At 42.6% G+C, this 14,237-nt stretch overlaps 1 long non-coding RNA gene across 2 annotated transcripts in view; it reads left to right on the top strand.

The window, feature by feature from the left end:
- Positions 1 to 14,237, top strand: part of LOC128691651 (uncharacterized) — a 155,320-nt gene that overhangs the window by 48,464 nt on the left and 92,619 nt on the right. The window lies entirely within an intron of this gene.

Raw genomic sequence — 14,237 nt, 5'->3', positions numbered from 1 at the left:
TTAGCTCAAATATTTCATTCCATTTTTCCCATCACTGATGACTTTCCGTATATTTTCTGAAGGATGTAATGCGCAAATATGCTATTTTCTAATTCAGTGCTCAATAATGCATTCGTCATTAAGGTAGCTAAAAGTGTTTCAAACCACTTGAGAATTTTATACACACATAGTTGCTATTTTTTTAATGTCTATTATTTCCATGATCTATACATCTTAGCTTGGCACCATTCCCTGAATCATTAGGGATTCTGTTTTTTGAAGTTGTTATTAGCTGTAACAATAAATGTATCAAATGCACATTGGCCGATTTTTCGTCTCTCCTGTTAATATTATATATACTCTTCATGCCTCCTGCAAGGACCGACAGAGTTAAACCTGAGATTCAGTATTGTTTCAAACTACACCACTTTGTTGCAAGAAGCATTTCAGTTGCATATGCACGAGGTCTGTCAATATGACATACGATCATGTCTTTATCGCCTCAGAGGAAAAAATGGACCCCATATATGGACCTAATTGGTGGAAACAATATTATTTCATCTGCGGATCCTATCCATAAAGGTTCTGATTACGTAAATCCGACAAGAAACAAGCTAAAACAGCTGTTTGTTTATATGGCTTCCCGGAGGTAAAGAACTTCTTAAGGAAGCTCAGACAATAAAGTCTCATTTCCACTTCACTTTCAGATCGAAGAGGATGATGGTAAAGAGTTCCAAGAAACAAAGGAATCTTCTCCCTGGCTAAACTTCTACATGTTAAATCACATTTGGACAAGACCCCTACCAGTCTCACTCCATTTCATTATCGCCCTTTTCATCACCATGCAATCTTGCTATCTCACCTCTAATCTTTACTATTTGTCATGCAGCCCTTTTACCCCCCTCCCCTCCCTGCAACCCATTAAATATTCGCCGAAACCCTTTCCTCAGCAACCCTTTCCATATCCACTGTAACCCTTCCCATCTCCCCTACAATCCTTCTTATCTCCCTTGCAACCCTTTTCATCTTCCTTACAATTCTCACCTCCCCTGCAACCCTTTTCACCTCCCCTGCAGTCCTTTTCACCTTCCCTGCAACCCTTCGTATCTCCCTTGCAACATTTTCAACCTTTCCTGCAATCATTCCCATCTCCGTGAAATCCTTCAGATCCCCGAGGAACCCATCACTCACCTCATTCTTTCCTAAGTTCTTCCTCTCCTTCCCTTCTCTTTCTACCCTTTCATCTTTAATCATTTTCCATTTTCTTCCTCCCCTCCCGTCTCTCACCTCATTCCTTCCCACACTCTTCCACCACCTCCAGTCTAACTTAACATTTTCTTCTACTCTTCAAACCCGCCATGAGTGTGACCTCATCCCCACCTCCCTCCTTCTCCTCTTCCTCCTCCTCACTCCAGCATGACCGTGACCTCGACAATTCCAACGCCCCCTCCCCCTCGAGCGCCCCCCACCCCAAAATATGAAGCTATTTAAAACTTGGGTAATAGCACGGCGGCCAAATTGCATCTTTAGCTTTAGATATTCTTCGCCTTCTCCATGACAACGTCCGCCGAGGTAAGTGGCGCTGTGTCAACCCACACCCTGGCGTGGGTGTGTGAGGGGTGCGGGTGGGCGTGTGGGTGATCACCTGGATATGCTCACCTAGATGGGGTTTCGGGGGAGAGGGAGGTAGGGAGGGGAGGGGAAGGGAATGGGGGTTGAGATATGTTACTCTACATCTCCTGGGTCGTCCCGTCACACCTAGTCAAACTACATATGGACTCCGCCTCTACTCCCTCATCCAGATCGTATTTCTGCCTAATTACTCCCACGACCTAATTCCACTAGTTGTTTTTATCCACTGGTGACTCAGCCTACCACTGCTCCACCTCATCTGTTATTAGTATATAAGTCCCATCTACGCAAATATGCTGGACTTTTCACAAGATTTATGAATTGAACATACTGACTCCAGGCTGAGGGACTGATTACATCAAACGCTTTTTCTCCAGGGTTGATAGATTGAGTGCATCATCTTCATTTCACTACTACACCTGCTACCTCTGTATTTGACTGACGAAGCCTACCCTGTAGGCGAAACGTTTTAACCACAAAGATACCCAACTGTTGCACATGTGTCTTAATCATCAACTTGTCGGTATTTTATACCAATTTCAACAAATTCATCTGATGTATGATATATTGCACCTTATGCTTACCCCCGAGATCCCATGAATTTTCCAAGTCTTGTATCCTCTGTCCAAGTCTGTATTCTTTATCTTGATTTCTCTCTCCGTTCTGGATTGTCACAGACTTTCACTTGTGCAAGAAAGGTTTATATAAAATACCTACAAGATGAAAGTTAAGACACATGTGCAACATCTGGTTATCTTTATTGTAGACGTTTCGCCATCCAGTGACTTTATCAATACAGATTCTAGGACATAAAGCCACTAGATGGCGAAACGTCTACAATAAAGATAACCAGATGTTGCACATGTGTCTTAACTTTCAACCTTTCACTTACTGGGATAATATAAGTCCAACAATAACTTGACCACTCTTCAGTGTGCTCGAGTCCTCTTATTACATTCCTAAGTCTGTGGAAAAAGGCACTTTTGTACATTTCGGGACATTTATTAAAGGAAACGCATTTCTCCGTAAGTGGCTAAAGTCTTAATACTGAGATAACGTTGAAATGAGTGTATATCGTGGAAAGGTGGAAAGCAACGAGGGTAACAGTAGCAGTAGTAGTAGTACAGTTGTGGCGAGATGGGTTGGGCTTGAGAAGGATCTGTCAACATCATGTTACAGCGGTCTCCAGAATAGGCAATATCCTGTTGATATTACCTATTCTGGAGATTAGCCATCTGGATATAGTGCAGCTTTCTGACTTTTGATGGACAATGTTATTGACAGCAGTTAGGTCAGCCTCTATAAACTTTCGCCGTCTTACCTCTACCTTAATGACTAATCTAGACGTACTGAATCTCATGAGGTGTCCAACATCGTCCCTGTACTGAGCACACGCGTTTCTCCGGTCATCACGGTTGCAAAAGTTTTTGCGTTCCCTGATCCTAATGTCCAGACATCTTGTCGGTATCACTATTCCATTTCCCACTCCTCAGTCATCTCTGGTATCTACACATAGGGATATATATCACTTAATCTCGTCAGGTATGCTGTTTGTTTACGCGAGGAATGCTATTGGTACCATTGTGTGTTGGAGTGGTGAGAGTGGTGAAGGCATGGAGTGGTGCGTAGGTGTGGTGTGTGGGCGTGGGGTGCTGCATAGGTGTAGGTGTGCGGTGGTGTGTTGGCGTGGAGGTTTGCGTGTTGGCATTGGGTATTGTTTGCACTTTTGGGTGGGCGTGGGATGTCGTGTGTGGGCGTAGGATGTCGTGTGTGGGCCTGGGGTTGTGTGAGTGGGTGTGGGGTACCGTATGTGGCCGTGATGTAGGTGAATTGCATATGTGAATTGCACACGTGTGCTGTGTAAGTTTTCTATATCGACTACGTAAGGGTGAGTCAGATATAAGTATAGGAGTCCTGTCGGTGTGACGTGAGTGATATGTTCATTCATCATTCATGTATAACCCACGTGTTTGTTCATGTTATATACCATGGCGGAAACTGCGCATTGCCGACAAAAGAATAAAGACAAAAGTGCCTGTTGAAGAATAAACTGTGTAGAGCTTTATAAAGCCCTTTAATTGTCCCAATAATAGCTTATTCTCTGAATTGTATGTCAGTAACATACCTAATTAATGCATACCAAAGGGCAGGGAGTTGTGCATCGACCGCCCCTGCATATATAAGTAGGCGAGTACACGTGTACTGAGACACACACACATACGTAGATGAACTTGACTTTCAAACTATTTACAGTAATATATATCAAACTATTTAGGAACCTTCCGGCATTTTGCCTCACTAAATAATTGAGAATGGTTGTCCGACCATGGAACCACACTGTGCTCCTTGTATTGACCGTGATCCACAGGGCAAGACCACATTAGACCGGGTCGTCAAGACCACACCAGGCTTAGTCAAGACCACACCAGGCTTAGTCAAGACCACACCAGGCCTAGTCAAGACCACACCAAGCCTAGTCAAGACCACACCAGGCCTAGTCAATACCGTACCAGGCCTAGTCGTCAAGGTCACATCAAACCTGGTCGTCAAGAAAACAACTGACCTGGTCGTCAAGACCACACGCGATCTGGTCGTCAAGCCACACCAGAGCTGGTCGTCAAGACCACACCAGAACTGGTCGTCAAGACCACACCAGAACTGGTCAAGACCACACCAGAACTGGTCGTCAAGACCACACCAGAACTGGTCGTCAAGACCACACCAGAACTGGTCGTCAATACCACACCAGAACTGGTCAAGATCACACCAGAACTGGTCGTCAAGACCACACCAGAACTGGTCAAGACCACACTAGAACTGGTCGTCAAGACCACACCAGAACTGGTCGTCAAGACCACACCAGAACTGGTCGTCAAGACCACACCAGAACTGGTCAAGACCACACCAGAACTGGTCGTCAAGACCACACCAGAACTGGTCGTCAAGACCACACCAGAACTGGTCGTCAAGACCACACCAGAACTGGTCGTTAATACCACACCAGAACTGGTCAAGACCACACCAGAACTGGTCGTCAAGACCACACCAGAACTGGTCAAGACCACACTAGAACTGGTCGTCAAGACCACACCAGAACTGGTCGTCAAGACCACACCAGAACTGGTCGTCAAGACCACACCAGAACTGGTCAAGACCACACCAGAACTGGTCGTCAAGACCACACCAGAACTGGTCGTCAAGACCACACCAGAACTGGTCGTCAAGACCACACCAGAACTGGCCAAGACCACACCAAAACTGGTCGTCAAGACCACACCAGAACTGGTCAAGACCACACCAGAACTGGTCGTCAAGACCACACCAGAACTGGTCGTCAAGACCACACCAGACCTAGTGAGTAACGTAATTCTTATCTCTGGAACACTGTTGACTTCAGTTAAGAAACAAAAATGATTCTTGGACAGTACATCATAACATTTGTAGAATTATAATCAACATCAAAAATATGTGCAATGGAATATGTAAAAAAAAAGCCAGGGAATATTATGGACACATGAAAACAAACATAGATACAAGTATATTCACTGATATATTATTATGTACAGTAGCTTGACTCACATCAACATTAAGTTCCTCTGAGACATAATATACCGATACGAAAGTGTTAGAATTGTGTTGTATATTTGTTTAGGGTTTATAAAAAGAATCAATGACCACCACTGAGGTGAGTGAGTATTCCTAATTAATCACTTGAGAATAAATTAGTTATTACCAAAGGCAAAAATCTGTATATTCCTGAACCTGGTATATATGAACAGTGTAGCTTTATTAACCACAATTTGTGACCACAGAAGACAGTTATATAAATGGAGAACAACGGTAAAGTGTTAACATATGTCACCAAATTAAGGATAATTGTGGCTGCTAAAAGAATTCACGGAATATACCAATATGATAAAATAACTAATTTGGGGAACTTTTAAGAGACACTATTCCTCTGTCCTCCGGAAACACTCGCTCACCTCGGTGTCCACGAGGCTACTGACTTGGTAACAGCAAGCACATCAGAGCTCCTGGCCAACCAATCCAAACTCAGGGAATTCTTCTGTGCCAGGAGTCAGCCAATCACAATTTCTTCATTTCCGCCAGTATAAGAGTTTCTGAGAAGCTGTAATTTGATCTCAGTTGCAATGCAACTTCCTGCAACTCCTCCCTATGAAAAATACGCCTTGTGCAAGGCATATAAATTCTAACAATGTTTAGAGACATATAATAGATTAAATAAATTACATTATTGGCCATTTACATACCAGCCTTCGTATGTGAAAACCTGCTAGGATAAAAATGTAAATATATGTAAATTACAACATATATTCATTAATATATACCTCTTTTAAATATATTATGTCGCTAATTAATGAGTCTGTATATGTTTATAACAAATGTTGAACAAATTCTTCAAGTAATGTTTAAGAAAAAACTTGCCATTTCAGAATTAGTGGGTAAAAAATTTGTCCACCATGGAAAAAAATAGAAATGCATATGTTTAATTTGCAATTCGAATGCGACTCTAGCAAAGAGAAAATACTGAAAGACGTTTTTAATTCAGTCCACAAATGTGACGTCCAGAAACTGAAAAAAAACATTTGAAAAATGAATTAAGCACACCAAAATATGAAGGTTGTGGAAGGTCATAGGTGTAAACAAAGTCTAGTGTGTAAACAAGAGGAAGCCTGCAACGGATGCAACATTTTTGTCAGATAAATCATACTTCAAAATATACTAATTGACAGCATGCGTTAAAACATTCCACATGCAGTAAAGCTTTAAAATATATTTGTTGAAGAATTTTGGTATATCTCTACATTAAGGTATTACAACTATGATCTGATGAAGCAGGATTTTTATGTTACAAAGCTGTATATATGAACACTGTTGTTTAATTACATTGTGGGAACACCCGCAGTGTGTTGACACCCAGACTGAGTTGGAAAAGTAAGACTGGACATCCGTCGTGTCACAGGTATGTCGTATGGCAAAAGTACGATAATTGAAGCAACAGTGTACATACAATTTTATGTTACTGATATCATGATAAAGGAATTTACGGAATCGATCCACCGTCCACACGCAACCAGTTCCTTCACCACCAGTGATACACAAGCAGATTTGAGAGTTTCCTCGTGCTGCTCAACCTTCCCCTATAAACACATGTCCCAGGCGTTTATAGTGTTTTGCAAAATAATTTCCTTATCGAATCCATGTTAGCCTAATTTAAAAAAAAAACAAAAAAAAAATGTTTACAAGAAATATTCGGGAATTTAAGTTTAGATCTGCGTAAGAAAATTAACGTGGAATAGGCTAGCACATAAGAAGGGCGAGACCCACTAGTGAAATACATGAGGTTAGAAGCAGTAAGGTACTGGAAGTGGTTATTCTTCTAGGAACGTCCTAGAAAATGATTTATTAGTTCCCGCTGAGCGTCCATTGTATATTTGTTACAATGTTTTATTGTTCCAGTGCGTGTCAGTGGTGAACCTCTTCTCGGAACTTCGACAAAAAATGAACGTCATGGCAGATAAACTGAAACTTCAGAGCGAAGCAGAGCTCTCTCACACCAGCGTGACGACTGTTCACGAGAGAATGTTTGGTAGGCCATTTGACGAAGTCATCTAATACAAAGACTCTTACAGCAGACAAAAACTGCATTAATGTGGTGGTGGTAAGTGTTGGTAGTAGCAGTGGTGGTGGTAATTGGTGGTAGTAGAAGTGGTGGTGGTAATTGGTGGTAGTAGCAGTGGTGGTGGTGGTAGTAGCAGTGATGGTGGTGGTAAGTGGTGGTAGTAGCAGTGGTGGTGGTGGTGGTAAGTGGTGGTAGTAACAGTAGTGGTGGCGGTATTAGTGAGGGTGGAGTGGGTGGGTTTTTGTGGTGGTTGTAATGAGGGTAGTTGTAGTGTTGGTGGTGGTAGATGGGGTTCATAGAGGCGGGACTATTAGTTGATTATTGGCAATGGTGGCGGTGGGGGTCGGGGAGGGTAAAAGTAAGAGACACTTCGAAGGGACCAAGTTCAACACCTCCCCTTAACAACAGACCCCGAGCTGTCTTCAGGAGGGAACTTGACAAGTTCCTAAATATGGATCCTGATCAGCAGGGCTTTGTTATCTACGTTGGACTGCGTCTGGCTAGCACCAAGAGTTCCATTGATCAGGCTATTAATAAGGAGGTATGATCTAGAACCGGTCATGGGGAGGTCGGGGAACACTCGAAACCGACTTCAGGAAGAGACAGAGACACTGTGAAGGTCAATGAGGACACAGTCACACCAGGAGAAAGACACACAGGTGGAAGAACTTCTCACACGAAGATGAGAGAAACAGTTGGATGTGTATTATGACTGTGGACTGGATATGCGTTAGGAGCGTGGACTGGATGAGTATTAGTACTGTGGACTGGATGTGCATTAGGAGCGTGGACTGGATGAGTATTAGTACTGTGGACTGGATGTGTATTAGGAGCGTGGACTGGATGTGTATTATGACTGTGGACTGGATGTGCATTAGGAGCGTGGACTGGATGAGTATTAGTACTGTGGACTGGATGTATATTAAGACTAGACTGGATGTGTATTAAGACTGAAATGGAAATGTATTAAAGCTGAGGACTGGACGTGTAGAGGCCAAAACTGGACGTATAGTAGAGTCCAAGACTGGACGTGTAGTAAAGGCCAAGACTGGACGTGTAGTAGAGGCCAAGACTGGACGTGTAGTAGAGGCCAAGACTGGACGTGTAGTAGAGGCCTGGACTGGACGTGTAGTAGAGGCCAGGACTGGACATGTAGAGGCCAAGACTGGACGTGTAGTAGAGGCCAAGACTGGACGTGTAGTAGAGGCCAGGACTGGACGTGTAGTAGAGGTCAGGACTGGACGTGTAGTAGAGGCCAGGACTGGACGTGTAGAGGCCAAGACTGGACGTGTAGTAGGGGCCAGGACTGGACGTGTAGTAGAGGCCAGGACTGGACGTGTAGAGGCCAAGACTGGACGTGTAGTAGAGGCCAAGATTGGACGTGTAGTAGAGGCCAAGACTGGACGTGTAGTAGAGGCCAGGACTGGACGTGTAGTAGAGGCCAGGACTGGACGTGTAGTAGAGGCCAGGACTGGACGTGTAGTGGCCAAGACTGGACGTGTAGTAGAGGCCAGGACTGGACGTGTAGTAGAGGCCAGGACTGGACGTGTAGTAGAGGCCAGGACTGGACGTGTAGTAGAGGCCAGGACTGGACGTGTATCACCTTAACATTAGCGTCAGGTACACACACAAGTTAATGGATCATTATCAAGCCTAAAGCAATAAACAAGGCGCCCGTAAGTACTCGCAGAAAACAATTCCTGAAAATTCTCCAGTACTAAGCTTGAAGCCGCTCAGAAGTTGCATCACTAAGTTTTCGGCATACAGGGTACAAAGATGATCAAATTAGACATTCACAAATTATCACAAGAAAGTCATTATTGAAAACTTCCTATTATTTTAAATTACCTTAGTAAACTGGTGCTTGTAACAAGCAAAATAAATCCAAATCTTTCTCTAAGTAATACTCGCTTAATGGTTCATTCTTCTCATGAAAATGATGTTTTTTCTTTTTTTTTGAAGGGGGGGGGGGGTGGTTAGACTGCGTAGCTGCTGATTTGGCAATTTATAAACAGTTTACAAATTTAGAATACATTCTGGTGTCGGTTCAACATTTAGCTGTGATATTTTCCTCAACAGAAGAGTTGCGTTGGTTTTGGGTTAATTTTTAATGTGGCAGTTCTGTTAAACAGTTTGATTTCTGCACACGAACTGGGGAATGCCTCTTCTGGTCGGTTTAGAGGAAGGTATAGATTAATTTTGAACTGTATTTTGAGCTAATTTGTCATTTTAATTGAAAAAAATTGTGATAGTTGTCATGGGATAAATTGTGTCTCTTCTGACTGTATTACAGACTTATGCCGCACTCTGCACTATTCCATTTGCGTGTACTGAGGTAGAAGTTTCAGTTTATTTGATACGGGGATAAAGAATAAAAAAGGCACGATACCGTGAATGGACCTCAAATACTATTTCTGACCACCTCAAATACAATTTCTGACCACCTCAAATACTATTTCTGACCACCTCAAATACTATTTATGACCCCCTCAAATACTATTTATGACCCCCTCAAATACTATTTATGACCCCCTCAAATACTATTTCTCCAAGGTTAATGGACTGATTACATCACCTTAATTTCACTAATACGACACCTGCTGCCCCTGTATGTGACTGAAGAAACCTACTGTATAGGTGAAACATTTCAGCAATAAGGATACCCAACTGTTGTAAAAATGTCTTAATCATCAACTTTTATACAATTTTCAACATGATGACCCATTCATGGATTAACAATCCGCTGGTCTGCCGGAGATGCTATATTTTTGTTCAGTTAAAATTGATGTGGTGCAAAACACTTAGTACATAGTCTTTCATTCTTAATTTGTTCAATTTATTTCTCCTACCCAATAAGATATTCTTCTAAATATCAGTATAAACCCGTTTAGAGAGATACTTTGAGAGAGATTGCCTAAAAATCAATCCGTGTGTCTATTTTTTTGTGACCTGGTGCAAGATAAACTGAAAATTAATCGGATTTATGTATAAATAACGATGTTTCGGTCCGACTTGGATCATTAGCTAGTTAATGGTAGTTAATGGTATCGTTCCTTTTTTGTTCCGTAATCGGATTTACAGTATATTGAAAATATGCTCATTAGATTTTCCACACTCATATCTGTTTTCTTCCCATTCCTTCCTATAATATAAATCAACTTATATTGGCTTTTAAAGAGGTAGTTAAAAAAAAGATGGTCAGTGTTCGATTCGAAAGGCATTGAATGCTTCCATCACTCACCATTCATCTCTATCCCTTTCTCCTTCCTTGCCTCCCCCTTTCTCTTCTCCTTTTCTTGCGTGCAGAACGGTTAAAACGATAACGCTAAAAAAAGGGGGGTATCATGAGCCTCTGATAGACATCAGGGAACTGACCTCCACTGAGGAGCAAGACCACAAGAAAACATATCCATAGTCCCCAATTTCAGAAAATTTGGTACTGCGTCATGGGAAATTTTTTAGAAAATTTGCACTGCATCTTGGGAAATTTACTTTGAAGACCACTGCTCTGAAAATCTTAGCCATAAGGTCCCAAATCCAGGGTTACGACCCTAATTAGGGTTGCTAGGGTCTTCGGATAAGTCGCGAAGACTCCAAGCAAATAAAAAAATCGAAAATTTTCATTACCAGAAGAAATGTCATGAGGAACCACCAAGAGGGAAAACCAAGAGGGACCACCAAGAGGGACCACCATCAGAGACCACCAAGAGGGACCACCAAGAGGGACCACCATCAGAGACCACCAAGAGGGACCACCAAGAGGGACCACCATCAGAGACCACCAAGAGGGACCACCAAGAGGGACCACCATCAGAGACCACCAAGAGGGACCACCAAGAGGGACCACCATCAGAGACCACCAAGAGGGACCACCAAGAGGGACCACCATCAGAGACCACCAAGAGGGACCACCAAGAGGGACCACAATCAGAGACCATCAAGAGGGACCACCAAGAATGGTAAAATATTGAAAGGAAGGTTGAATGCCAAATTTTATTTTGTACATGCTCCTTGATTTTACAGGAAATACTGAAATCAGAATTTAAGACCTTGATTATTCTAACAAACCCTGAGTTTGGAGACGGACTTTCTTCTAGAAAATATTTTCTCCAGTAGTTTTCGTGGTCAAATTTGTAATTAGCAGGGCTGATTATTTTGCTTAACGACGAATTTCTTGGACAAAGTAGAGGTAAATGTCATTTTAAATTAAGGGTCGTTAGCCAAACAACTTTAGAGTCAATGTTCTAAATGAAAGGGTTAGCTCTGGTGATCACTCAGTCTTAAGGGTTTAATGCTTTCATTTGCCAAGGACAGAGCCTAATTTAATCCTACTTTACAAAAAGATGGAGTCTTTGATGTCCTCCTTGACTTACAGAAGAAAGAGGCATTTCAATTTTAACCATGAATGGTAAATTATGTATTAGAAAACGAAACTTAAAGTATGATGTCCTTCCTGGCCTAAGCAACGATGTGGGAAATGTGGTGTTCATGTCTACTGGGAGACAAAGTAAGGGATCTTGATGACCACTTAGCAACATGATGACTTTAGTCCTCTTTAATTATAGATAGAATAAATAGCAATGTTATACCCAGAATGACAACTATTATTTTTAGTCATCTTCACGGATATTCTTATACATGCTATACCCTGACAGTACTCCTTTAACAGTTGAATAAAAGATGTATTAGGAGTAGCTGTGACATTTGAAGAGCTCCTAGACTGTAGATCATTCAGAGCTTGTGAAAATAATGTATAAGATATACAATAAAAAATGGCAAAATTGATAAATAGAAGCTTATAATTTGGATAAAATGCACAACCTAAATAAATACTATTATACCAAGGTAAAATAGCCGGCATCAGTTAAAAATTAAAAAAAATTATTAATATCAATATATTCTCCGAGAAGTTCCTCGAGAATCTTACGGGCATCCTGGTCTAAGGTGTGTGAGCAACTGCTAAAATGTGTTCCAAGATCCCCTGCATGGCAAAGACTACACAGGAGGCGGTGGGGGTGGGGGGGGGTTAAGAGCGCCCTTGAACAGGTAGGTATGGGACAGATGTGTGTGCCCGATCCTTAGTTGATAGAGATTCGTCTTAAAGTGACGATTCCTGTTGGAGGAGGAGGAGGAGGAGGAACCAACAACCACATCCTGCCGAAGTCTACATAACTTGCTGCTAGTCTGTTGACCCTATAGGGACCATCACTTCCTAAGGACAGAGCTGTAGATGTGGCCCATGAGGCCACTGTGATCTTATGGACCACCGGGTGAACGGAGGAAAAAACCTTTGACAAATGGTGTAAAATATGACCTTACCTTTCTGATGGTGTATCAACCTTCCCACGATTAGTTGTTAAGTTTCACTTTCCTGGAACGTAAACACGAGTCCCAGCCTCAGGTATATCATTCATCCCACACCTTCAGCGAGTATCCTCACTTATTCAGTACTAAACAGCCCTCACCTTCAGCAGGTATCCCCACTTATACTAAACAGCCCTCACCTTCAGCAAGTATCCCCACTTATACTAAACAGCCCTCACCTTCAGCAAGTATCCCCACTTATACTAAACAGCCCTCACCTTCAGCAAGTATCCCCACTTATACTAAACAGCCCTCACCTTCAGCGAGTATCCCGTTAACTCTTTCAAAAACACCTTCTGCAAGAATCTTCAACTTTCAATTATAAAATCTGTTATTTATAAAATAGTTATTTGGTTGTATTATAAAAATGATTTTCACGGTAAAGTGGAGCTAAGCTTATCATCTTTCCATTCTCCAAAATGAAACTCCTTCTCGAGATGGTACAGTAGATAATGTGTGAATGACTCGTGTAGCCAGGTGGTGGCGGGGCCCAACAGGTGGTGCTGGGGCTCAGGTGGTGTTTGCTGCCTATCAGACTTACTTAACCAAAGCAGCTTCGGCAAAAAGAAATTTAATCTGTATTAACACCTGCGTTTTTGACTACCAGCATGGCGGACATAGTTACTCGAGTCACGAGACTGTAAACTCTGTGTACAACACAGTCGCAACACAGTGTAATATTGAATATATATATACTGTATTAGCTGTGCCACCTTTACCTGGCGACAGAGGAAGCTTGTAGCTCCTTCATCTTTACCTCATCTCTCTCTTCCCTTTCCTCCTTGTCGTTCTCCTTCCTTCTCTCTCCTTCCCTCTAGTTCCCTTCCTAGCCTTTTACCCTATCTCCTGCCCTCTCTCTCTCTCTCTCTCTCTTTTTCTCGCTCTCTCTACTGTCTTTTCCTTTCTTCTTCCTCCCCCTTCCTCATTATCTTCCATTCCCCTCTCTCTCTCTCTCTCTCTCTCTCTCTCTCTCTCTCCTTCCACTACATGGCCCGGTGGTCTGGTGGCTAAAGCTCCCGCTTCACACACGGAGGGCCCGGGTTCGATTCCCGGCGGGTGGAAATTCCGACACGTTTCCTTACACCTATTGTCCTGTTCACCTAGCAGCAAATAGGTACCTGGGTGTTAGTCGACTGGTGTGGGTCGCATCCTGGGGGACAAGATTAAGGACCCCAATGGAAATAAGTTAGACAGTCCTCGATGACGCACTGACTTTCTTGGGTTATCCTGGGTGGCTAACCCTCCGGGGTTAAAAATCCGAACAAAATCTTATCTTATCTCTTATCTCTTATCTTATGTCCCATAAATCCACCCTCCTTCCACTCTCTCTCTCTCTCTCTCCTTCCCCTAACCTCTCCCTCCCTTGCCATTCTACCTCCCTCTTCCTCCTCTCCTCTTCCCTTCCTCCTCCATGTCTTCCTCACTCTAATAGAACTTTTACTCTTCTTGCTTCACATCAAAGGTGCGAAATGTTCAGCAAATTGATCTAAAGTGAAACTAATGTACTAGTTAAAGTTGTCACGCGATACTCGTCTCTGTGACAGATAACATTAAGGTTGCTATCTCTGTTACACTCACTTCACTGTGAAACACGCACACACACACACAGACGCACACA

This window comes from Cherax quadricarinatus, chromosome 26, assembly GCF_038502225.1.
Source record: "Cherax quadricarinatus isolate ZL_2023a chromosome 26, ASM3850222v1, whole genome shotgun sequence".
Taxonomy (NCBI): Eukaryota; Metazoa; Arthropoda; class Malacostraca; order Decapoda; family Parastacidae; genus Cherax; species Cherax quadricarinatus.
Note: the sequence above shows the minus strand (reverse complement) of the source record. Positions and strands in the feature narration are given on the sequence as shown.